At 46.6% G+C, this 26,869-nt stretch overlaps 2 long non-coding RNA genes across 6 annotated transcripts in view; one reads left to right on the top strand and one right to left on the bottom strand.

Annotated features, from left to right (window-relative positions):
* Positions 1-6,783, bottom strand: part of LOC129048380 (uncharacterized) — a 71,286-nt gene extending 64,503 nt beyond the window's left edge. For all 4 annotated transcript variants that reach the window (XR_010141636.1, XR_008510679.2, XR_008510680.2 and 1 more), the window contains exons 1-2: positions 6,450-6,783; positions 573-695 (exon numbers count right to left, since the gene is read on the bottom strand). This is a non-coding gene — a long non-coding RNA (uncharacterized LOC129048380). The remainder of the gene's footprint in view (positions 1-572; positions 696-6,449) is intronic.
* On the top strand, positions 6,694-15,203 carry LOC129048379 (uncharacterized). Of its 2 annotated transcripts, none has more exons than XR_008510677.2 (4): positions 6,694-6,850; positions 8,197-10,121; positions 10,387-10,674; positions 14,400-15,203. It is a non-coding gene; the product is annotated as an uncharacterized LOC129048379 (long non-coding RNA). The 2 variants fall into 2 exon arrangements; XR_010141634.1 differs by having other exon boundaries at positions 10,387-10,678.
* Positions 15,204-26,869: the final 11,666 nt, after the last annotated feature.

Raw genomic sequence — 26,869 nt, 5'->3', positions numbered from 1 at the left:
ATGCCACAATGTGGATGAACCTTATTAACATGATGCTAAGCGAAAGAACGCAGACACAAAAGATCTCATATTGTATGATTCCATTTATATGAACTGTCTAGAATAGGCAAGTCCATAGAGATAGAAAGCAGGTGAATGGTTGCCAGTGGCTGGAGAAGGGAAAAATTAAGAATAATTAATAATAGATATGCGTTTCTTTTCAGGGTGATATAAATGTTCTGGAATTAGATAGTAGTGATGGTTGCCCAACATTGTGAATACACTAAATAAAGTCACTGAATTGTACACTGTAAAATAGTAAATTTTATGTTACATAAATTATCTCAATTAAAATTCTTTATCAAAACAACAAAGAACCACCTGACATATCAGTGATAACACTCTCAGCCTTGCCCTTGGCTGGCCCCTGGGTTGCAGCATGGCTGCTCCAGCTCCAGCTACCATACACAGACACAATGCATGTAGTGGAAGAGAGGATTTCTCCTCTAAGTGATTGTCTTAGTCTGTTTGTGATGCTGTAACAAAATACCTGAGACTGGGCAACTTATAAACAACAGAAATGCATTTCTCACAGTTCTGGAGGTCAGGAAGTACAAGATCAACACAACCACGGGTTCTGGTCTGCTAAGAGCTCCAGTCTACTTCCAAGATGGCGCCTTGGTGCTGTATCCTCTGGAGGAGACGAATGCTGTGTCCTTACAGGACAGAAGAGATGAAAGGTCAAAAAGGAGTGAATGAAGTATGAAGCCTCCTTTATAAGGGCATTAATTTATTTACAAGGATGGTCTAATCCTCTTAATCATGGCCTAATCACCTCTTAATAACACTGCATTGAGATTTACATTTCAACATGAATTTTGGAGGGGACACAAACATTTAAACCACAGCAGTGATTTTCAAAGAACAAAGAAGTCTGCCCCCCACCCTGCACCCATGGAGCAGACATTCTCTCACATTTCAGTGGTCAGGACTGGGTCTCTGGCCCTTCACTAAACCGGCACTGGCAGGGTGTCTAGGGGATTATTGATCTGTTTAGACCAATCAGGATTTACCTTTGAGTTTCTTTTTTTGTCAGGAGGAGTGGACAAAACTAGGACTCTGTCTGAAGAAAGAAAGGCAATGGCCATTTGTAAGCACTCAACAGTGTCCGGGATACTGTCACTTTAAAATACAGATGCCCAAGGCATGCCCCCAGGGCTTGGTTTAAGAACCCTGCACTTGACATAAGCACTTCTGGTACCTCGGAAAGGAGTGTCCTGCAACCATACTCCAAGAAACATTTTTCAGTTGTTCAAGCTTTCCTGTTTCCCCAGATCTTCAAATAATTTACTATTCTCCCCCATGCTTCCTCCTCTGAAAACATACTCCAAAAAGGGAGGGAGGAAGGAAGGAAGGGAGGGAAAAGAGGAAGATGAGAGAGAGGACAACATTTCCTGAGCATCTATCCTGGGCTTGTATACACAGCTCCACACTGTCACTTCAAGGCAACTATTATTCTGCCCATTTCAGAGATGTGGAAACTGAGGCTAAGACTATCAGCAACTCACCCAAGGCCATGTAAAAGTGGAGGACAAGGAATTCAGACCTGGGTCCTGGGTCTGGAGCTGCTTCCCCCAGATCCTTCCTTCTCACCAGACACACTGATCAACAGACCAACACATAGAACTTCTAGCTTAACGGAGGGTCCAACTTGCCTAGAAAGTGATGGTCTCTTACCAAAGAGAGTTCAAGACTCGTACCTGGAATAGAAAGTCTTTCATTTTTTTCATGTCAGAAAAAAAAAAAAAAAAGAAAGAAAAAATTACTCATTCTCCCAGTATTAAATTTGTACACCAACACCCTTTGGCCTTTTTTGCTTTGATAGTGTTTTTTTTCTGCACTTGGCTTTGAAGTCACTAAAAAGATAAACTGAATGCAGCCAATCATCATGCATTTATGCTAAAAAGACAAGCATTCAGAACGTACCCACTTCCATTTGTCTAAAGCTCTGTGTCCCCACACCAGTGGGTCTATTTTGTACTTTACCAAATAGACCCCAGAAGTGCTTTCACCTAGAACCAGCTCATTCCCCTCTTCCATCAAATGCACTTTTTTCCCCTTTTGCTTCCCAAGTTCTTTTCTATGGATTAAAAACCCCTTGGAACTATGGTTTTAGAAGAAGTAGAAATCTGAATTTCAATGTAAATGTCAACTGTGCACTCAATTTCCATTGAGATTTTCCCAGGACTGTTCCTGAGGGAGGAATCCAGAAGTCACTTGCCATAAACATTACTATTGGAAGTTCTCAGACAGAAAGAACTTCTGTCTGGCTACCAAGAAGACACCTGTGAAGGCTTTGGGGCAGGGGAGTTCAGACATGATGGCAGTCTCCAAAGAAAGGTATCAGCTGGGCTGGGATGTTGAAATACAGAGTAGGGGCTGACAAGGTGAAGTTCTGAGCATTCAGGGAAAGGTTGGTTTTTCTGTTTTGTTTTTTGAGAAAGGTCTCTCTCTGTCATCCAGGCTGGAGTGCAGTGGTACGACCATAGCTCACTGCAGCCTTGACCTCCCGAGCCCGAGCAGTCCTCTTGCCTCAGCCTCCCAAGTAGCTGGGACTACAGGCATATGCCACTGTGCCCAGCTAATCATTATTATTATTTTGGTAGAGGCGAGGTGTTGCTCTGTTGCTAGGACTGGTCTTGAATTCCTGGGCTAAAGCAATCCTCCTGCCTTGGCCTCTCAAAGTGATGGGATTACAAGTATGAACCACCACACCCAGCCTCAGGGCAAGGTCTTATTTGTGCAAATCTAACTGAGTTGCTGGTGAACATACTTGTGAAATCACCCATGAAGATTGGGAACGGCTCATGAATCTGCAGGTTGGATAGAGAAAAAAGCAGCTCCATGGGAGGCTGGAATTCATGTGGTGCCTGGCAAGTAAAGAAGGATTTCCATGGAAGGAAGAAGGCAGTGACTTAGAGTATAAGAGTAAGTGCTTGTGGGCAGAGAGTTTCTAGCAAGGGAGGGCTGCAGCCCAGGCAGAGCCAGGCTTGAAAACTAAGAACATTTGCACAAACCCTGTGAGCTAAGTCTGATTTGTTAGCCTTAAAAAGTAAAGTGTTTGTGGGAACATCCCTTGAGCATCAGGGAAGCTCCGATGCAAAGTCCTCTCACGTGTCTCACGTGCAGTAGATGACAGGTTCTCAGGAGATGAAGGATTTGGCAACATGGAGGAGAAGGATCTGCCAGCACTGTCTTCCAGCCCCCAAGGCAGGATCATTTCAAGCCAATAGAGCATTACCTCTATAGAGTTAGCATAAGTCAGCAGCACATCAGACACGCGAGGACTCCTGTGAGATGAGTGGGCTTCTGTGAAACACTGACCTAAGGAATTAGCGTAAGAAGGCATCAGCACAGTTCACACCAGATGGGCACCAATGACAACGTGACCAACCTTCTGCCTGCGCACCAGGCACTGCTCCAAGCGCTTAGCCTGCATCATCTCATTTAGCTCATCTCCAGCTCACCACAACCCCCAAAGGAGCTTCTGTTATTACCATTCCCATTCTACAGATGGGGAAACTAAAGATCAGAGAGAGGTAACAGGGCCCGGGTCATACAATTCATAAATGGTGGAAACAAGTTCCAGTCTGAGACAGCCCCACTCCAGGGCTGGTTTTCTCTCCACAAGGAGTTGAATCGATATTTATTGGCTTGAATGTGAGTCAACGATCCCTGCCTGTATTGATCCCAACTCTTCATTAGGGTTGTGACCTCCATGCTGACCCTTCACTGAGGACCTTAGATGAAGCGGGCACTAATTCAAGAGGAAATGTCCAGGCCGTTCCATCTGCCATCATGTCATCCTTTGGAGGAACTGAAAGCAAGTCTCCCAATTTATATGTTTGCATCTCAAGTTGGGAAATGTCCTATTAAAACACCAACTAAAAGAATGCAACTCAGAAAAATCTGGGGCTGAGTCTTCACTTAGACATATGCAAAACCATGCCCAAATTACACTACTCACTTTTCATCCTGCTGTTAAACTGTCATGATGGGAAATAAACAAAGTCCCAGTGCACTGTTTGGCAATTAGCAATTATATCTCAACCTCTTTGGTAGCCTTCACACTGCTCTGTAATTGTGAGATTAAAAAGCTATAATTCACATGGTTGGCTATAAGTGTGTGGATATCTTGCTATGACAAAGCAATTACCCAAGAGTCATTATCCTCATAAAGTAATCAGTAATTGTAGGTAAATAATGATTATGTAGCTAACAAATTCTGTATTATTGACCCTTAAAATAAATATTAAGATTTATCTTTTCATGCAGCCATATAGGTTATATATATTCTAGGCCTCTGAGGTAGAGGTGCTTTAAACTAACAGAACATGAGATAGATTTGCATGGTACTTCTGAGTCTACAAAATACTGTAAGGTGCCTCTTATTCATGATCCACACGATCATGACATAAAGAAGTCATGGTAACTTAAGTCAGGTACTTAATTCTCCATGTTTTACATAGAAGTTTGAGTCTCAGAGAGGCAAAGTAACCCATCTAAGCAGACATAAAAGTCCTTTTCTTAGGGTCCCTTAAGTGCATGAACAACTCTCTCCCTGGACTGCCTGCCCTTCCCCTCCCAAGGCTCATGGGCTAAGCCCAGGACTTTTCCTTCTCTTTAGAATGCTATGACTGTAGTCCACGTCAATGAAATAGAATAATTCATGCTATAATGACATTCCCTCCCCCACAAAATCAAAAGGCGCTATATACTTCAACTATACTTTATTGCCTTGTTCAGTAAAGTTAGCCAAAGGTCATAATTCTTTCATTGTGTCTATACAAAGCCAAATGGCCATTTAAAAAGTGTGAAGCTAAAAATGTTCAAATGAAATGATTCCATATCTACCACTTGAATTTTATTACTTGCCTCAGTTTGACCAATATTATCATAAATGCAGCCTGATTGCTTTGTAAAAACAGAGTCAAGAGCCACAGCCAGGAAGTCCCCACAGCATCTGGCCCACAGGACAGGACTTCAGATCTGAGCCGTTCAAACTCTTGCTTTCAGAGACCCTCATGTGGAAACAAGATGGGCTTCATCCTCTTTTATGTGGTCATAGAATTGCAGCCATTGAGAACCTGACATTTCTTTGATTCCTTCCTTTTATCACTAAAAAAATACACACTGAAGCCCTACTCTGTGCCAAGCAATGGCCCTGGGGCTCCCATATGGGCAGCATAGGTGGGCCTTCTGCCTTGCAGAGCCTGGCATCCATCCCAGATGGGGAAAGGAAAGGCAGGAAGAGGAGAGGTGATGATCCCATTTCAAAGGCAGGCTTGGATGCTGTTCAAATTCCAAAGTTTTATTAAATTCTATCCACTTTTCTCTATTTTTATGTCAGTATCTTTAAAATATCCCAAGTTTTATTCTTCCTTCATTAAAAACAAAATAATAATTTAACAGAAAAATCACCAAGTCAGTCTGTAGGTAAGTATGTGTCACCCCAGTGAAGCTGGATCCCAAGTGGTTCAGTCTCTGAATGGCATCATGGTCAAATGAGCGTGGTCTGGCAACCAAAAATTTATTACAGCATTTCAACTTCTCTACATACATTTCTTCTTACACTCATTCCTACATACATGCATACATGAATACATACATACATGAAGGGAATATGTGGCCCAGGACACTTCTTAAATTCCTTTTCTATTGTGTCACACTGCAGCTGCTCAACTACTCCTCTCTTCCAAACATCTAGAAGACTCCAGTGGCTTCCTTTGAGGGTCCTCCCAACAATATTGCCCCCAGCCCCCAGTCTATACACTTCTCCCCCTCTACCTCTCCTCTTCCCCCTGAGCCTGCCACAAACGTTCAAGAAACCTCTCCGGTAATGAAGGGTGCTTCTGAGAATGGGGAGGAGCAAAGGCTGAATGGACAACCCCAGAATGTCTCTATATTAATGAATCGTGCTCCTCCATTTGGATATTTACAATCAAGTTCTCTCTATGGAGTCTTTTAAATAGATCACCAATTTTAAATAGATCACCAAAGTGGGCTACTGATGAAGACTGTAGCATTCCCATCTCTGGAGATAATGAAAAACAAAAACAGGAGATTCACACTGGGGCTGATTGGAGGCATCAAAATATTTGTTTAACATCTGCTTTCATAGGGATTGTGAGGGCCAGCCACAATCAGCGCCATTGTTCCTGGAGCTAATCTCATAGATTTACCCCTTTCTTGAGTTTTAATTGAATTGCCCTACAGGTAAATACACGGAGCCCTTTCCAGTGCAGACACCCTATGCGTGGGTATCATCCTTGCCCTGGATTCTTTGTGTGTCAAACGCAAGCCACTCCAGACCCCCAGAGTCCAAAGTAGTTAATTAACAGAAATCAAAGGAGCCTTTGTTGCTGCCCCAAATCTTCCTCTCTTCTCCAGATGGGGACAGATTCACTCACAATTTAGTTCCATTTCTGAGAATGGTTTCTCAGGTTTCCCTTGTCGGTGACTAGAAAGGGCCAGGTGCCATCAAGGACTCCTGCTCCTGGGTCTCTGCCAAAGACTGAATCAAAGGAAGCAGAAAGGCCTCAAATCAGTGGTCCAGGACCATCAGGGACCACGAGCCTATTGGATGGGGTCCAGGTTGGGGGTGGTGTAACCTGCAGAGAGAAGTGAGGGGGCTGGGGTGGGGGCTGCTGTGGCGGGTGATTGATGATGTCACAGAGCGCTGCCTAGAGCAGAAGCCCCAGAGGAGGGGGCTCTGAGGCCTAGGGGGCTCTGCTCACCACCCGCCCACTGGAGACCCCATGCAAGCAGAGTCTAAAGGCACCGTGTTGGTGCCTGCTCACTTCAATGAAAGGTCAGAGTCAGAATTAGCTTTAAGAAATAAAAAATAAGGGGGCTGCTTTAGGCACCAGCTTTATAGAATCAGAACAGTCCAGAATAAGCAAAGGGCATTCCTTCTGTCTTCAGCCAGGTCTAGGTTATAAAGAGGGAAGAGTAGTGATGAGGTGCAGCAGAGAGGATATGGTATTCAAAAGTCATAAAAAATATGGACAAATGAACCAGAACTTTAAAACCCAGGAACCCGGGAAAAGGAAAACATCACATGCAATGTCTAATTCAATAAGCACAAATCTTTGCATGGTGGATATTTGCCTAGGAAAGAATTGACACTCAAAGAGGAGATCGTCAATACTTAGCACCACCCAGCTGGGATTAAACCCAGGCCTGTCAGACTCCAGAACCTATGCTTTTCCCAAGAAACCATGTGGCTTCCTGCAAAAACTAGAAAGCACTTTTTGGAGCTTGAAGGAGACAGTTTTAAAAATGAAAGGTGGTTCTGCTTCATACAGTCTGTAATGAGGTGCCAGGGTTTATTTTAATGCTAAGAACCGAGCATAAGCTGAAAATAGACGTAGATTCAAGAATATTTTCATATGGTGCTTATGCAGACCCAGGGGCCAGATGAGAAGGAAGGGGAAAGGGAAGGAGGGAAGAAGGAAGTGAGGAAGGGGTGGGGAGCAGTAGTGAGGCCCCATTCTCTTCTATTGTCAGCCCAGCACATAATTTATATCTATACCTCCTGTCTATCTACCTACCCATCCATCAATATAGATATGCCTTTAATTGTTTTTAAATCATCTTAAAATTCCACTGGTAAAATAATAAGTTTAAAATTAACAGTTTTGGCCAATCATTTTTGCCAGGTGGGTCTGGAAATACTGGGGCAATCACATGAACCTGCAAAAAGAAAGAGCTCCCCCTCTGCTCTGACTGCACCTCTGTGCGCCAAGCCTTCAGCATGGCATGAGCACCTGGGCATTTTCAAGGCCCCCAGGACATACAAGGCCATGTTTGCTTCTCTGCAGGAGCCCAGGTTTCACCAGCTCCATCAAAAGGGGGAGTTTGAGTGATGGTTGCTGGAGCTACACAGTGACTCTCCCCACCCGCCATGTTGGTGCTGTGGTTGGCGGAGGGAGTGCTGTCCCTGGGCTCAAGTCTTGTTCCACTTTCTCGCGTTGGGTGGTTGTGGGATCTCTCAGAGCCCTAGATGAGGTCAGCGAGATGGGAAAACAAGCACTCCCTTTCCAGGATTCGGTGAGAATGAGTGAGGTGCTGCATTCAAACTGCAGGATATGAGATGCGTATTGATACTGGGAGAGAGAGATTACAGGGTTTATAAATTTCCACTCCACCCCACAGTGCATCTTGAAGCTGCTCCCACTTGGGTCTTCCATCCCGGGACTGCCTGGCAACACTGAAGACCAGGAGGTCAGGAGCCCTGCAATTTTATTAGCATGTGTGACATGGGGCTTTCCCTCATTTGTCCTAAACAAAACAACTCGCAATGGTGAAAAGTCAAGGAGTTCAGAAAACAGTGTTTTGTGAAATACAATTCTCAGTGAACTGGGAGCAATATCAACTGAAAATAAATAAATAAATAAGAATCATCATAAAAATGAATAGAATCTACTGAAACCAAAGGGGACAGAAAAGCCTCAACCTCAACACTGTTTCAAATTGAGTCATAAGGTGAATTCCCAAAATGCACCAAAGGCACGTGCTATCAGCCCGGAGCCCCGCCCTACACCCTTGAGCCACTCAGTCCCACCCACCATCTAAGCTCCCCGAGATGGCAGCATCTAGGTTGTCCGGAGCTCAGTGCCAGGCCTAGATCGCAGCTGGCTAGTTCCTGCCCTTCTCCCCATCCTCTCCCAGTCTGAGTCACGCTAGTTCCTCAAAGTCTGTGCCACGCTCTCTCCCACTTCCATCCCCACTGCATGGAACACTTTTCCTTCCTCCCACATTACCTTTCGTCCTTATCTTTTACCTGGGAAAGTCCTAGCAACCTTCCACTCTTCTAGCATCAGCTTGAAGTCCTTTCCCCTGGAGGCTCCATCCCAGCCTGGCAGGGTGCCCACGGGTGCCTTCCAGTAGCACCTGTTCTGTGGTCACCCTGCCCTGGAACCCCTTCCAGGCTGTCAACCACCTTATGCAGGACTGGTCCACTTGTCCTCACTGCACCTGTAATGCCCAGGTCAGCGCCTGGTGCTTCATAGATCCTCAGTAAAGCCATGTTTGGAGAGGGTGTTTGCCAGTCCAGGGCTGTGCCCTTTCGCTTCTGGCAGGAGAAGCCATGAAGTCACTGGTTGTTCCTTTCAGCCTCAGAGGAATGGGCAGAACACAAGCCCCCATATGTTGCTTTCAGCAGTCCTAGTGAAATTCCCCGGATCTCTTTCCAAATCCACAGATGAAGACAACTTTATTATGAATTTTCTAGAGAGCCCTGGCCTTGCCCTGCATTGCTGTCTGAGCCTCTGGTCTACACTAATCCCCAAAGCACACAGCAGGGCAGCCCAGTAACCAGCCACCCCTTCTCCTTCCCAGCCTCCCCGTCGCCTCTAGGGCATAACCAAACTGTGGCCGTGTGGCTGGGAGACATTTATCACGGAATTACAGCTCCGGGATGCGGTGTCCGTGGCTGTGACGTGATGACTGTGTATTTCACGCCTCTCAGTTTCCCAGCTGGGATTCAGAGATTTAAAGACATGAGAGATGTATTTTTAAATTTATGAGAGGGCCATTGATTTAATTAATTGTGCCCGAAGAGTGCAGTCAGTCACAATAAGAATTCTTAAAGGCAAAGGGGACCAAAGGAGGCCGGTCTCAACTGTTTGGGGCTGATAAAGCTTGTGTTTCTTCAATAAAGCCATCTTGCTAAGGATCTGGGTGTAGAACAAATTCTTTAGAGGGCATGTCCATAGGCAGATGATGCACCCACAAGCATTTGGGGAAACACCCAATTGGAGAAACACCCACCAAAACAGCTCTTCTTTGAGAAACTCCGTGTAACATGATCCTTCAAAAAGGACAAAAACCGATTCATCTGCCAGAAGTAGCTTCTCCTTTCACACTGGTTCATTCTGTCATCTGACTGGCGCTGGCTGAGCTGGAGCCCATTCTCCTGGATTCTAGGAATTAAGTTTTCCCCAGCAGCTACACCAAAGACAATATACTCCCGTCGGCTGACCAAGTCCCAGATTCGTGCACCAAAGACACCTGCAGCCTGCCTGGTCCAACCTGCGAATTTTACAGATCGGAAAACTCAGTCCTGGAGGCCTTTCCTGGTGAGAGACAAAGCTAGGGTCAGAATTCAAGTTTCCTGATTCCATTCAGAGCTCTTTCTGCTGATGGTACCCTCTCTCTTGGCTGGGAGGGCCTCAGCTAGTATTTTTTTCAAAATGTGCAATTATTTTCTTTACTTTTAGATTTTAACTCTTGCACAGGATGTTTTAAATGAACTTAGGGTAATTTCTGCCAGAATTACCACCTTTTTTTCTTTTTATGCACTTAAAATAACATCAACATTTTACTCTGATATCCTAAACCCAGAGGCTGGGCCTGAGCAGAGACACAGCCCCGTAACACCAAGGTCGAGGCTGGGGTGAAATCACTTCCACTGCCAACTGAACTCCATGTTTCTGTTCTGGAAGATCTAATGGAGAACCCAGGAGAGAGGACAGCAGGGAGGAGAAGGCAGCCCTAATTCAGATGCAGATGTCACTTAGAACTTTTTACTTACACCTATAAGAGGAGTCTGTCAATATCAGAGACATGCTGGCTGTCATCTGGATATGATCCCCCAGATCATCTCCAATCAAGAACTCTCAGAGAGGGCAGGTGGGTAAGTCTGAGACTTTAGAGTCAGAACTGGCAAGTAGCATTTCTTACCCCTGAAAACCTTTCTTTACCCTATGCCACCCATCCTAGGTCATTCCTATCCCCCAACACGAGGCTTATCTCTCTTCTTGAACACCATTGTCACAGTGCAGGCTGGGTGTCTGTTGGCCCATCTGACTCCCCACTGGGCTGGGAGCTCTTTGAAAGCAGGGACCTTGTCTGTGCTGTTGCATCTTACTGTTCTAGCGGAGTGCCTTGCACATAATATGTTCTCAAGAAGTGTCAATGGCTTGAATGAATGAACAACCTCAGAGATCTGGCTCATTCACTCACTTTATAGAAGAGAAAACTAAGGTCCAAAGGGGTCAAGTGGGAAATTAGAAGTGGAACCAGAGCAAGGATCAGGGCCCCCACCCTGACTTCTCTGGACTTCATATCTCTGCAAATTTACAAGGAAGCAATAAGGGTTAACCTGAACTGCTTTGTTCTGCTGTCCCAGCGTCATGCAAACCTCCTCTTCTCCACCTCTCACTCTCCAGTCCACCGCCAAGGCCTTGGAAATCCTGCAAGTTTTTATGCAAATGACCTTTGGAAACTAAAAGAAGCCAATGTTTATTTTTCATTCAAAGGTCCAGATGGGTTATATCTGCTGGGCCTGGCTGTGCCCCTGCTATCAGATGGGCATGCAAATGACCCCACTAGAAAAGACCTGGAAGAGAATAGCTCTGTTTCCAAACACACAGACATTTGCCTGGACATTTCCCTAACTCATTTCCCTTTTCCATTTCAAACAATGTACGGATCTCACAATTCCCCAGCCTAGTAAAATTCTAACAGCAGGTTGATAGAGGCCTATTGACTGGGAAGAACTTAACTGCCTTCCAGCTAGGTAGTGAGAAGTGGCCTTACCTCCTCACCTCAGCACCCAGAAATTTTAATCTAGCATGAGACCCACTTTACTAAGAAAAAAGAACACGGGCCATTTGCCACCATCAGGGACCCAGGGGCACCTGGGAGGAAGCCCTTTGATGAAGGCTCTTAAAAAGAGCCATTGCAAACCGAACCATTGCTCTAGGTCATCGGCTCAGAATATCAAGATGCGAGTTTTTTAAATGCTAGTTTTATCCCTAGTTCCCAACTGCCTGTGTCATTGGGAGGCCTAATGACCAACCTCTGAGCACCATGAGATTACTCCAGGCCAGGACAGCTAGACCTTAACCCGCAGGCAAAGCACAGGCCTTCCTTTGATGCCATTTTGAAATGATCTCAAGCACTTACATAGTTTGCTATGTGAATGACATATGTTTTACTGTGTATTCCACACTCCCTTTGAGAATGGAACATCTCATCAGACCCTCTGTGTGAAAACTTGGAGTGAATTCCCTTCCTCTCAGGAATGTGATGTCAAACCTTATCAGAATTCCCATTTGTGAGTTATGGACCTCAACTACTGGACTTCAGAATACATATTGTTACCAAGAGTTTAATGAACGTTTGGAGAGCTTAGGCTGTGGTAGTCTACACTGTTGGCTGCTTCTAAAGATAACCAGTGTGTCTGCCATCACAGTTGCTTCTCCAACACCAAGAGCTCCGATGCAACTGGGTGACACCCTGTTAGCCTCGGGGCTAATCACCAGCTCCAGCACAGTCCCCTAGTATGGAGGGTCCTTACACTGGACCTCCAGATCTCTGCCCTGATGGTTGAGCCAGCTTCTCTGAGAGCTGCTTGTAGGAAGGTATACTCCAACCTTTACTCAGACCTTACCTTCCCCAGAGAGACCTGCTTCCATCCTAACTGAGCAACCAGACTGTAATAATTTTGGAACCCACTCACTAAGTGGTTAATGTACTTCATCTATCAAGCAGATCCCCTGTGAGCTTTCTTCTCTTTATTCTTTAAGCATCGTGATCCTAAGAAGAGATTTTTTTTGGTACAGCAATACACCATGAAATTCATAAAATCATACTTTGACCATTTCCTTATTTCCACCATGTATAACATTCTCCCTTCTCAGGAAGGACAGACCTAGGGGCCTTGTTTTAGGGTCCCTGGGACCCATCTGGATCCTGAAGAGAAATCTGGTTGCAGGAAGCCACCTCTCTGAGCAGAAATACGATGACATACTTACCATAGGACCCAGCAATTTCACTCTTGAGTCCAGACAAAAGCTATACACAAATGTTTGGAGAAGCTTTATTCATAATAGCCTAAAATGGCAAGTAATGCAAATGTCCATTGATTGGGGAAAAGATAAATTGTGGGGTATCCAAATAAGTGAATACTGTTCAGCAATAAAGGAGTAAACTACTGATGGCTATAACAGGAGTGAATTTTAGAGCATTATGCTAAATAGAAGCCCAGGCTTGGAGTGGAAGTCTATAAAGGAGTGTGTTAGTACATTTTGCATTGCTATAAAGGAATATCTGAAGCTGGGTAATCTATAAAGAAAAGAGGTTGATTTGGTTCATGGGTCTACACACTTTACAAGAAGCATAGCCCTAGCATCTGCTTCTGGTGAGAGCCTTGGGAAGCTTCCATTCATGGTGGGAGGTGAAGGGGGAGCAGGTGTGTCCCATGGTGAGAGAGAGAGAGCACAAGAGAGATGCCAGGCTCTTTTAAATAGCCAGATCTCACGTGAATTAATAGAGCCAAAACTCACTCATTACCACAAGGGCATCACAAAGCCGCTCATGAGGAATCCACCCCCATGACCCGACCACTTCCCACCAGACCCACCTCCAACACTGGGGATCACATTCCAACATGAGACTTGGAGGGGACAAATCCAAACCATATTACTTTGCGAGGTGATGGGAATACTTTCCATCTGATTATGGAGATGGTTGTACAACTGCCTACATGTGTCAAAATTTATCAAATTATACACTTGAAATTGGTGAATTTTATTGCATATAACTTACACCTCAATAAGCAAGATTTTTTAAAAGAAGAAGTAGTATCATCATGGTGAGGTCATTTCTGTTGAATTAGAGATTAACCTTCTCTGAGGATTCTCATTATCTACCTCAACAATGGTATTCAAAACACAGACCAAAAAACCTCTTCCTTACGGAGTCACAGGGCAGGAGTGCCAGAGAACAAGAATGTTTCCCCCTTTTAACCCAGGATAAGCTGTTCATCCCTGTGGAGGGGAGAGAGTGGAGACTTCAAAGGCCAAGTTAATACTCAGTTCTGACACTGACTGGCTGGGTGAACTTGAGAGAGAGTCCAACTCTGAATTCTCTTATCTGTGAAATACCAATAAAAATAGCAAGTCCCAGGGTGGAAATAGCCCAAGTGTCCTTCAGCAGATAAACAAACTGTGGTCTGTGCACACAATGGAATATGACTCAGCCATAAAAAGGAATGGAGTTCTGACACATGAGCCAGCATGGATGAACCTTGAAAACATGCTAAGAAGCCAGGCATGAAAGCACACGCGTTGTATAGCTCTGTTCCCATGAAATATCCAGAATGAGTGCATCCACAGAAGCAGAAGGCAGATGGTCATTGCCAGGCTAGGAGGAGAAATGGAAAAAACTCTTCAGTGGGTACAGGGTTTTGTTTGGGGTGATGCAAGTGTTTTAGAACTAGATACAGGTGGTGGCTATAGAACACTGTGATGTACTAGATACGACCCAATCGTTCCCTTTAAAATGGTCAATTTTATATTATATAAATTTCATCTCAAGTTTTAAAAGTAGCACTTCCTTCCTTGGTGCAGGAGGGATGGAGAAAATGTGTAAGACAGGAAGCACCTCCGCGATGTGCCACTGAGCTTGCACTCCGGCCTTTCTTCTGGAGACTCCGAACTCCTGTGGCTCGTGTGTGCCGCCTCCCCTGCGGGAGGTGACAGCAGCTCCTGGAGGACCGAGATGGCAGCCTCCCACGCCAATCCAGATCCCAGCCTCCAAACCCCTATCCCTGCTGCCCCTTGATCACCTCCCCTCCCTGGAATTAGGCTTGGACTGGAAGATGAGCCACTTAGGAAAATAACATCATTTGTGTGTCATGGGCCCTGCCCTGGCCCCAAGTGCCGACATTTGATCTCTGTCCTCTGACCCCGGCTCTGACCCATGCCTGATCCCGTGGCCATGCCAACAGCAGCCCAGGCCTGTCAGGAAAGCAGCTTTCCCAAGGAGGCCCAGACAAGCCTCGACTCCTGGCAGCTTTTGCCTTTTGAGGGGCCTGTTAGACCAGGTATACAGAGCACAGTGCAGGATGGCCCAGGAGATTTTTAGCAGGCTTGTAAGGAGGGGACTAATTAGTATCTCATCAGAATCTTATTAGTGCGGGAACATATTGAGGAATAGTAATCCTCATTCATTAACACTGTGTTTTCTAACGGAAATCAATGGGCGGCCCTCATTCTGGGTGGATTTCTGAGAGCAGCACTCTGTCCAAGTGTGAAGGGAGGTCTCAGACACTGTGCAGGCTCCAGAAACAGAGAAGGAGAGTTTGGCCTGGGTCTTCCTGATGTCCATGCCAATGAAATAAACACCTCAACCACCCTAGCCTGTGGATTATTTTGAGACAGAGTCTACCTGCTTGAAAAGGAAAGGCCCCTTTGGACGAGACGCTGTGTGCATCACACAGCCACTTAACCCTTCCATGGCCTAGGACTGCCATCATCAAAGTGAAAGGCTTGCGCCAATAGACCTGTCCCCAAGACTTCATCTAGCTCTTTCTGTGAATCTCGTTCATCATCCTGAGAAAGTGCTGAACTTTCATAAAGATCACTGGGAACAAGGAGGGAAGGTCCAGGCTAGAGAGAGAGACTCGGGCATCATTCCCTTATCGCAGGTTAGGAAGGCTGTCAGGGTCATCAGGCCAGGCCAGGCCAGTGGACCACACAGGGTCTTGGACCCACTCCCAGAGTTTCTGCTCCAGTGGGCTGGGGGAAGGCCAGAGAAGTTGCAGCTCTAACAAGACCCCAGGAGATGTTGGCCGCAGGTCTGGGGGCCACACTTTGAGAACCACTGGTGTGGAAAGAGGAAAGGGGAAGGGGAGAGGAGGTCCCCGCGAGGCCAGGAGCATCCCTGAAGGGTCAGGGTGAGGGAGCAGCCTTTGAAGGAACAGGCAGGGCGGTTCCAGCGAAAGGAGGACCAGAAGGGGTGGAAGTGCTCCCCCAGAGGAAATGGAGCTTCAAAAAGGAGGCTGTGCCCAGTGTCGCAGAGACACTGAGCACGAGGAGAACCAGAAACAAGGGGAGAGGCAGCCGGCAAAGCTCCCCACAGAGGGCGGCAGGTGCAGGCCCAGGAGGAGATGAAGGTGGGGAAGAGAGGCACGTGACCACTCTTTAAAAACAAGAGACGTGCTTCCTCGACTCAGCCGCATTTCTGACACACGTGGTCTAGGCATGACAATGAGCTCTCTGGCCCTGACTTACGGAAGGTCCATGACACACCACAGTTCTCGATGTGGCTTTCCCCCTGGAATCCAGAAGGAATGCGACTTGCTCAGGGACAGAGGAAGAGACAGGGCCTGGATTTGAACCGAGGTCTGGCACAAGTGATTCCAATCCCACGCCTCTCAGTCAGGCCAGGTGGTAGGCGGGCATCATGAAGTCCCCATCTCCAGGGGCATGTCGTTGGGAAACAACCACCAGGCTTGCCCACCTCCTCTGTTCAATGGGGCTAATGCTGCCAGCCAAGGGCTGCATCAGCTTGTGCCACGGAACCACCCTGCCCATGGAGAAGCATCACAAGGCACTTTCAGCATTTACTAATGGACCCTAGAAAATGTCTCTCAGCTCCACCAGTGATGATTAAGGCTGACCACAGAAGCCAAAACAGTAACATTTAGGATTTTGTAGGTCAGTCCTTGCACAGCTGCTCAGGCCAAGGGGCATAGATTGGTGATGCTGAATGGCATTTTCTTTCAAAGCTGAGCCCGGCAGAGCCCTGGGGCAGGACCTTGCAAAACCATTGTGTGAAGGAGACCGAGTCCCTTGGGGAGGTGCCAGGAAGCTGGGCTAACCCCGAATCCCTGCAGATCAGCAAAGGATGCCTGTCAGCTGAGGAGCAGAGGAAACTTTCCCTGCAGACTGCCAGGCACCAGGGAGCCTAAGAGGTCACTGGCCTGGGACCCCAAGAGCCAGATGTTATCACAGGCTTGGCCCGTGAAACCTGAGCCTGGACACTGGCCCGGCCCCTCGCAGCACAGATGACATCCTGGGGCAGGCGCCAGGCAGAGATCAAGACAAGGAGCTGTTCCTGGCCTGGGGTGCTAGGGATGCTGACCAGGGCTGGCAGTCGCTTGCCTCTTTCCCCTCCCCTCCTTGCTTCTCCCTCGGCCTAGTGCACAGCACCATTGCAGGCACAATCTACCCCCTGCCCCTGAGCCAGAGGGAAGTTGCCAGGCAGCTTCCTGGTGATGCTTGGGGATTTCCCTAGGGTGTTGGGCTGGGATGCAGGACAGAGACTCAAAGACAGGCCAGGGAGATGGAATCCCAGCAGAGCTGCTCCCACCTGACCCAGCACCTCAGCTGGACTCAGATTCCCCTGAGGTCCCACTTGGGCACCCTCCCCTCCAGCCCACTGCATGCCACCTCTAGTTCATTCCAGGTCAGCTGGAGATGTCTGTTTAAGCACCTCTCTCTCAGGGAGGCCTTCTTGATCTCATTGATTAGGTCACATCCACCTGCTATATCACACTCTCCTATGCATTTATCTCTGCAGTTATGTGCTCATTAACACCTCTCTCTCCCACTTATGAGAATCTCTGACATGTGGGGTCCTGGCTACTTTGGCATGGCTTTACTGGTGAGACAATGGTGAGCCAGACACCATGGAGGTGTGGACAATACCTGTCTACACCACATTCAGCCTGGGCACAGAGAACCAAAACTACACCTGTCTACATGAACAGGTCTGTGAGTCCCATTGTCTTCACTAGCATGACTTGTCTTTTCTGGAAGCCTCTTGCCCAGACAAATGACTTGATTGTTCATTAGAAAAACTTCTCCAAATTGCATCAACTCTTCAATGGGAATTGTCAACAGACAGTTTTCACCCTAAGACACTTCAAATCCTTCACTCCCAAAATACTCACCTCACTGTTTCCATCAATCCTGAACTGTTGTATAATGATCCTTAGCTAATCCTAATACAGCCTTCCCACACTTCCCACACTGAAAGATCCCCCCAAACCAAACTGTCAATTCTCAGTAAATTCCAACCTTGCCTTCTATTCCAGAGGTTACCAAAACTCTGTAGAGGTCGCGTTCTTTCTTACCACAGTGAGCAATAAACAGCTTTGTTGTTATCAACAGCTTGTGTTGATGTTATTTGGGGAACCAGCATTCAACAGAGAAATTCAATAAGTATTGCAGAATGGTGAGCGGATGCGCAGATGGATGAGTAAAGATGGATGGATGGATGGATGGGTAGGTGGGTGGATGGGTGGATATGTGGAAGGGTGGGAGGGAGGGAGGATAGATGGTTGGATGGATGGATGGATGGATGGATGGATGATGGATGTGGGTGGATGGATATGTGAGTAGATGGATTAATTACTGGATTCCTACCAATGCTGATAAAGCAGGCTTCGTGTCTGGGGTGAGGCAAGGCTGGGGTAGGCCTCATCCTGGTCTCATGAGCACAGGAAGTCTGTCCGGTGAGAGAAGCAGCATTCCCTCTGCAAGGAAGCCCCTTGAAATTATAAAATTTAATTCTCAAATAGCAAATCAAGATGATTTCAGTTGAAATTTGCAACTGAAAAGACCCATTTGAAAACAGCTCTAGAGATGGCTGCCCATCCCAACTTGATATGATGCGTGTAGATCAGTATCAAATTAAATTTCCCTATTGTGCATTCTCTGTGGTGGGCACAATGCAGGGTGTTTCTATCCCCCATCCTCCTCTTGGTGATATCCTTTTCAGCTTAAATTATACAGAAGCAAATAATTATCAGGGCCTTCTGTTTACCCTCCTTAGAAGATTTAATTTATCCCAATAAACATGGGGAGGCAGACCTTTTGGATTTGAAATAACATATAATTTACTTCTAACAAATGCTCGGGGTCTGGGAGAAAGCCCATTCATCAAGCCGATCTGAATCCCAGGCAGCTTTACCAAAAGGACCTTTTGTCTAATTGTTTTCCATCACAAACAACATGTGGGGAGGAGATTTAGGCAATATTTCCAAACACTGTAAGCTACATAATTATTGTCCTTAGCAAACCTGATGATAGTTTTAGAATCACAATGGCAATTTATCTGCCTAATCCCCCATTCACTATGGCCCATCACAAGTATCATGTGGTTGAGGAGGCATTTAATAACATTCAATTCAAAACCTTAGATTTAAATAACACTAAGGTGGTGACTCAGGCCCAACAAAACCCAGGAAATCCAAAGGGGGCTAGGGTACCATTCTTGATGCCTGGCATTCAGCCAAGGGTGCAGGATGGCAGAGAGTGGGCTCCAGGCCACCACTTTCTTTCCCTGGACCTGGCACAAAAGACATCAGCACTGAGAGTAGACAGTGGCTGAACTCAGTGCTACTAACCTGCCTGTCTGATGCCATCCAAGAGGCTGTCAGCCTAGCTTGTAGCTTTTTCTTTTTTTTTTTTTCTTCCAAGCAGCAATGGCATGGCTTTGACTGCTCTCCGTGGACCTAACTCTGTCCTGAGCTTCAGATCTTGGTACCTAACTGCCCCCTGGACATCTCTTCTGATTATTCACTGATGCTTCAAACAAGGCTGTCCAAACTTCAACTCCTCATTGTACACCCCTCTCCCTTGCTCAATTTGCTCCTCAGTAAATGGCCTTCCCATCCACCCAACCACCCAAACCCAAAACCTGGGGGTCAGACCTAACCTCTCCTTCCCTCACTTACTGCATTTTCACTTGGTCAGCAAGCCCACTTGTGTCTGACCCCTCCATATTTTCCACGCCCAACCCCTCTTACGCTCCACCCCATGGCCACTTCCCTGGTCCCCGCTGTCGTCTTTCACTATGTTACCATAAACCCTCCTAGCTGGTTTTCCTGCCTCTAGTCCTTTTCTCTTCTAACCCATTCTTTTTTTTTTTTGAGACAGTCTCACTCTGTCACCCAGGCTGGAGTGCAGTGGCATGATCTTGGCTCACGGCAGCCTCTGCCTCCTGGATTCAAGCAATTCTCCTGCCTCAGCCCCCTGAGTAACTGGGACTACAGGCATGTGCCACCACGCCTGGCTAACGTGTTTTGTATTTTTAGTAGAGATGGGGTTTCACCATATTGGCCAGGATGGTCTCAATCTCCTGACCTCATGATCCACCCGCCTTGGCCTCCCAGAGTGCTGGGATTACAGGCGTGAGCTACTGTGCCCGGCCTAATCCATTCTTTTCAAGACAGCAGATATAAAATGTAATTCTCTAACAGCAAATCTGGACTATTTTGAAAGAAAGATGCAATTCAAAGGCAGTGTTTGAGACACAGTCTTGGCAAGTGGGAGGCATTCCCTTGTTTGATAACTGCAAAGACTTTGTTACCCTCAGGGTCAAGTCCAAGTTGCCCATTGTTTTCCTCTCCATCTCTCCCATAGTCTCCAGTGATACTAGGAGTTCTCCACATGTGCCATGTCCATAGTATCAAAATCAAGAAGCTTCAAACCCAGGGTGCTATAGGTTTCCATGAACTTCCCCTCAGAGCAATCGGGAGCAGGGGGTGCCTGAAGAAGGACTCTGGGGTGTGGATTTCACACTAGTCCTTCAACCTCAATCAGCTCCTGGGATTTCCACATGGAAGAAGATATGATTCCCACTAACAAGATGAAGATGATTCTACCTCTGTGCCAAATTCCGCAACCCTTTAGAGAGAGAAGCATATGAAGGACGAAGGAATAGAGAAGACACAGGCTTTGAACTCATGAACCGGGTTCTCATTGTTGGATTCCTTACTTCCCAGCTTGGTATTGCCGGCTTGGTATTGCCCACTGGTAAGTTATGGAGTCTTTCCATACTTCTGTTTCAAAGTAGGGTGTGGTACAATGAGATGCCATCTCACCCCAGTTAGAATGGCGATCATTAAAAAGTCAGGAAACAACACATGCTGGAGAAGATGTGGAGAAATAGGAACGCTTTTACAATGCTGGTGGGAGTGTAAACTAGTTCAACCATTGTGGAAGGCAGTGTGGCAATTCCTCAAGGATCTGGAACTAGAAATACTATTTGTGGGCCTGGCGCAGTGGCTCACGCCTGTAATCCCAGCACTTTGGGAGACCGAGGTGGGCAGATCACGAGGTCAGGAGATAGAGACCATCCTGGCTAACAGGGTGAAATCCCGTCTCTACTAAAAATACAAAAAATTAGCCGGGCATGGTGGCGGGCGCCTGTAGTCCCAGCTACTCAGGAGGCTGAAGCAGAAGAATGGTGTGAACCTGGGAGGCGGAGCTTGCAAGGAGCGGAGATTGTGCCACTGCACTCTAGCCTGGGTGACAGAGCGAGACTCCATCTAAAAAAAAAAAAAAAAAAAAAAATACCATTTGACCCAGCAATCCCATTACTGGGTATATACCCAAAGGATTATAAATCATTCTCCTATAAGGACACATGCACACGTATGTTTATTGTGGCACTATTCACAATAGCAAAGACTTGGAACCAACCCAAATGTCCATCAATGATATAGTGGATAAAGAAAATGTGGCACATGTACACCATGGAATACTATGCAGCCATAAAAAAGAATGAGTTCATGTCCTTTGCAGGAACATGGATGAAGCTGGAAACCATCATTCTCAGCAAATTAACACAAGAACAGAAAACCAAACACCACATGTTCTCACTCATAAGTGGGAGTTGAACAATGAGAACACATGGACACAGGCAGGGGAACATCACACACCAGGGCCTGTCTGGGGGTTGAGGGGCTAGGGGAGGGATAGCATTAGGAAAAATACCTAATGTAGGTGACGGGTTGATGGGTGCAGCAAACCGCCATGGCACGTGTACATCTATGTAACAAACCTGCACGTTCTGCACATCTACCCGAGAACTTAAAGTATAATAAAAAAAAAAGTGGGGGGTGGTAATAGACCCTGTTACCTAAGATTGTTATGATGGTTAAATTAAAACTCCTCACCCCGTCAAGCTGGAATGTAGCCCCTGTTAACTTGAGATCCCCCTTCTTTGGCTAGCTAACTTCTGCTCTCCCAACAGAATCCTATCTTTCATGTCCCATCTCCCAGGACACCCCCCTCCCCACTGGGCCGGGGAAGGATAAGGAGGGCCCTGTCCAGTGAATTCCTTGGCCTTCTCATTCAAGTCTGGTTGCCTGTTTGTTCATTTGCCTTTCACATGGGACCCTGAGCTCTATACATGCAGGGACCAGGGCTTGCTTGTCTGTGCATCTCCAGCACTTGTGACATGTCATACTCAAGAGAGCTGAGGCCGACCAGCTGAAAGGAGGATGCCCTAGCAAAGCACCTCATGTAGGCCACAGATATTAATGGACAACCTCCCCTCACTGTCCTCCTCTTCTCCTTAGCTGCTTGTCAAAAGCCTGGGCCAATTTTTATTCTGTGCCTTGAGGTCTTGTGTACTTTTTTTTTTTTTTTTGAGTTGAAGGAAACACCCCACCTTTAACAGTCATAACAGCCTCAGTCACAGAAACATGTGTGGGCTCTGGGGGTCACAGCTGCCTGTGCCTTCGCTGACTTAAGGATGCAGAATGTCAGGATCACCTTCACCAGGCTCTTCTTGGAGATGCCTTCCTGGGTCCTGGGGTGACTCTCTGTCCAGTGAATTCCTCTGGCCTGACAGCAAGTCTCGCTGCTCCTTGGCAGTGCAGGTGTAGGGAGCAAGCTGTCAACTGCCATGCTTTAAAAAGGAGATCGGGGCCTGCTGGACCATCATGATTCTAAGCCCCCGTGTGTGTCTTTCTTTTTTTGCAGGTCACTGTCTGGGTGGTCAGGATGGCGGCTCATGGGGGCAGCACCCACATGGGGATGACACGTGGAGTGAAGTGTCCACCTGCCTGTGTCCACCCAGTGAGGCTGGGATGAGACCCTGTGGATGGATGGCTGGTGACACTTGGGAGCAGCCACAGACAAGCCGATCACTCAGAGACTTAGGGCCTCAGTGGGGAGGCGTGAGATTTCCTTTAGTCCATGGACACCAAGTGAACACCACTCTACGCCCATATCCAGCATTGATGACAAAGAAGACAGACCCCAAGAAAGGGCTGGTGGGGGTTACACCATGCTAGGAAAGTTCCTGGGACTGGTAATGAGCTAGACTCCACCTATTGGTTGTGTGACTTGAGAAAGCAACTTAATCTCTCCAACCTCATTCATTCAATAACTACTCATCAGGTACTCGCTGCATGCCAAGCATTGTTAGAGACTTTCGATGCAGCCTTTTCTACAAAATAGGGATTTTTACCACCTACCTAATAGGACTGATGTTAAGTCCATAAGACATAAAGCAATGACTATAGTACCTGGCCCTCAATTAAGGTGAGTTATAATCTCCTACTAACATACCTCTCCTTTTGGAAATTGGGGGTTGGGGTGTGATGGATAAGAAGCAAGTCAATTCAAAGTCTGGTATTCAAGAGAAAAATACCTAATGGGTGGCAATAGCAAATTCCCAGCCATTTTGCTCTCTTTTTTGAAAAGAACAGACCAGGCAAGGGCTTGGAATGACCAAAAGTTAAGGCAACAAGTGCAGTGGCAAGGACACCAGGCCTAGTCTGCCCCGCTGTCTTGCTGTGTGACTTAAGTTAAAAGCTTTGCCCTCTCTGTTCCTGGCTTTCCTCATCTGTCAGAGGAAAATAATAATATCTTCCCTGCTTAGTCCTCATCGTAGTAACATAAAACATAAGAATGTATCTTAATGTGATAATGTAAAACTTAAGTTATCTATGATGCTTAAGTTAATGTATCTGAAAGTGCTTTGAAAAATACAAAATGTCTTAGTCCATTTGGGCTGCTATAACAAAATACCTTAGACTGGGTAATTTATAAACAAAGTTGTTGCCCATAGTTCTGGATGCTGGGAAGTTGGAAGATGAAGGTCCCAGCAGACTCGGTGTCGGTCGAGGGCCTGTTCCTCATAGATGGAATCTTCTACCTGTCTTCACATGGTGCAAGGGATGGACAAGCCTCCTTGGGCCTCTTTATAAGGGCACTGATCCCATTGATGAGGCTTCTGCCCTCATAATCTGATCACCTCCTAAAGGATCCACCTCTCAATACCATTGCATTGGAGATAGGTTTCAACATAGCAATTTTGGGAGAACACAAACTCTCAGGCGATAGCAGATACCACACGCAAAGTAAAAATGCTGCTTTGACAGTATTTCCATGGTTTTGTCACCATATCTTAGTTTGTATTCCCTGAAGGCAGGCCCTGAGACAATGGCTGGGCTGCAGATCGATTATTTGGGAGAGGATCTCAGGAAGCAAGCGCTTGATCGTTGGGCAAATGATGACAAGAAGGGGAAAGAAACAGTCAGGGGTGTTAATGAGCAGGTTACTGCCATGGGCAACTGGGGCTCAGTCCAGATGGAACACTCAGGGGAAGTGTTTGCAATGCACCCCGGGATTATCCTATCAAGAGACAGGCAGACTGGGGTGTTTACTTAATCAGATTCCAGCCCTTGTTGGTTGAAGTTCATGTCTAGGGCAGTTAAATCTCTGGCACTTCTAGGCTGCCTGAATGTGAGCTGAACATACCCCCAAATACAGGCTGAGAGCTTTCCTGTGCCAGAGAAAGCTCTCAGGCCTAGAAGCAGAGAGACAGTGTCCTTTGCTGCTGCAGAAAACTGAGTATTTATGCCCCAGGGGACATGGTATCTGCCATACCAGTTACTCCCAGTCATATGACAATATTATAGCCAACATATTTTCATTATTCTAGCGATGCCTTGCTTATCCAGACAATATTTACTCAACAACTTTAATGCTCAGAAAAATTTAAAAAACAACCAAGAGATGAAGTTAGGTGTCCAAAAATCCATGTACTGAAGTGCATTTGACAGAAGCTTCTGCTTGCACACCATGTGCTATGGGTTAAGCCTTGGAAGTAGCCTGGTGAGTAAGGCAAAGATGCCTTGCGCTTGAGGAGTTCACCTTTTAGGGGGAGAGAGCAGCCCCTAAATTTGATATGTACTAAGGATAAATCAAACAATGGGCAGAAATAGAGAAAGGAGAGAGTGGGAGAGCCTGTTGCTGTCAGGTAATCAGGAATAGTCATTGAGGAAGTCGCTTTTAGGCTTAGAAGTAAAAAATGAGGAAGAACCAGCTATAAGAGTGGGGCAAAGGGTGGCTCTGGGACTAGGAGGTAGCCTGTATAAAGGCCCTTGGCAGAAAAGACCAACAGTGAGGAAGTGAAGGAGGCTCAGTGTGGCGAAAGTGGGTTAAAGCAAGGAAGAGAGTAGTCAGATATGAGGTTGGAGAGACAGGCCAGGCCAAACCACACACGGCTGAAAAAGCTATGGGCAGGATTTGGGCTTTATCCTTGGGGGCAATGGGGAGCCACTGAAGATTTAAAAGCAAGAGAGAGAGCTGCTCAGATATGAAAACCCCAATGACCACTGTGTCTTCTGAGTAGGGGAGATCTAAAGAAGGGCAGAAGAGGGGGGGGGGGGCCAGGTTGAACGCTGTGGATGGAACCCAGGCTGGAGAGGTCACTGTATTTTAGCCCTAAATGAACCCTTCCAATCTTCACCCAGAGGTGACTTACCGGTAATTTACACTTAGGTCTATCACCACGGTTATTGTGGCTCCTAATCCTGAAGCAGGACTTCCTCGACCTCCAACGGTTTCATAAGCCTGGGCCAGTGGACTACTCTTGAAAAGGATTGTCACCAAACACAGCAGCTTCTTTTTCCAGGAAATCCACTTCAGTGCTCCAGGGAGGCAAGTCGGCAGCGAGTGCTCATAGCAACAGCTTACACATATGCAGCGCTTTCCATGTGCCGAGCACATTCCACACACTCTGGATGCAGTAACTTATCCAAGCCTCACAAGAGCCTGGTGCTGCAGGAACTAGTATTAGCCCATTTTATAGAGGAGGAAGCTGAGGCATGGTGTGATGAGGTGACTGGCACATAAACCCAGGCCGTCTGCCTCCAGAGGGCAGGCTCTTAAGTCCAACACTGCTGGCTTCACATTCATTCTAACTAAGCCAACAAATGCAGGCGCCTCTGAGATCTGGCTGCCTTGGGGACCCTGTGCTGGAAGAGCTGGGCGTCTGGTTGTCGGGGATGGAAATGAAGATATTAGGGAGCGTGAGCCAGGCAAAATGACCCCCCATGTGTTCCTCTCTGGGTCACGTGCACTGGTTCACTAATGTGTTGGGCTTTTACAAAGCACCTCCTGTGTACAAGGTACTGTGCTGCAGATTGGACATGGAACAACCAGAAGAGCAAGGGTTTCAGAATCCCAGTCCTGCTCTGCTACCTACGAGTGTCATGACCTTGGGCTGGTTGCTTAACCTCTCTAAGCCTCAGTTTTCTTAACTGTAAAACAAGAGTTGCAGGGGTTGGGATGAGGAAATAAAAGAAGGAAGGAAAGAAGGCAGGGAGAGAGGCTGGGTGTGAAAGCAGCTTGCAGGCTGTAGAGGCTGCACAGCTGTGGGTTGAGTAAATTCTGCAAAGGCAAAGCACTCGTGAGTGAGGAGCTTGCAGCCTGGGCTCGGGAAATTGTCTCCCAACCCATCTGGCTTTTCAGCTCTTTGGGAAAACAAAGCTGACAAAAGTTTGCACTTTGTAAATGTGAACTATTTGGGCCTTAGGCCCTTAGCTGCACAGAGGTAAGTGAAACCTTTCTTTCAGCGGATCCAAATTTCCTTCTATAACTTGAATCCCAGTACGTCCTATTTGCTCCCACTGAAATCAGCTTGATTACTACCAGTGTCAGGGACCTCACTGCCTACAAGGCAATCCCTTCCATCTTAGTCATCCTCTTGAGAGCTCTCTTAGGTTGTATCTTAAATGAGTCGCTTTTCTTATGCCCACAATAGACTGTTAAATGAATGGCGCTTCCTGGGTACCTTCTACTCAACAATTAAAGGTCAGAGGAAGGTCATGTGGCCAAGGAGAAGTCCCAGGCCAGGCCCTCACATCTCCCAGATTTAGAGCAGCATGTTTTAATAAGCATATGATTTATGAGGGCCATGTGCCCCCTCGTTATTTGAAAATGGTGACAGTGGCTTTCTTCACGTCAGCTGAGAGGATGAATCCCATCCCCCTTTTCAGTTTTTC

Source organism: Pongo abelii, chromosome 8, assembly GCF_028885655.2.
Source record: "Pongo abelii isolate AG06213 chromosome 8, NHGRI_mPonAbe1-v2.0_pri, whole genome shotgun sequence".
NCBI classification, from domain to species: Eukaryota; Metazoa; Chordata; class Mammalia; order Primates; family Hominidae; genus Pongo; species Pongo abelii.
The sequence above is the reverse complement of the archived record's forward strand: the minus strand, read 5'-3'. Positions and strand labels throughout refer to the sequence as shown.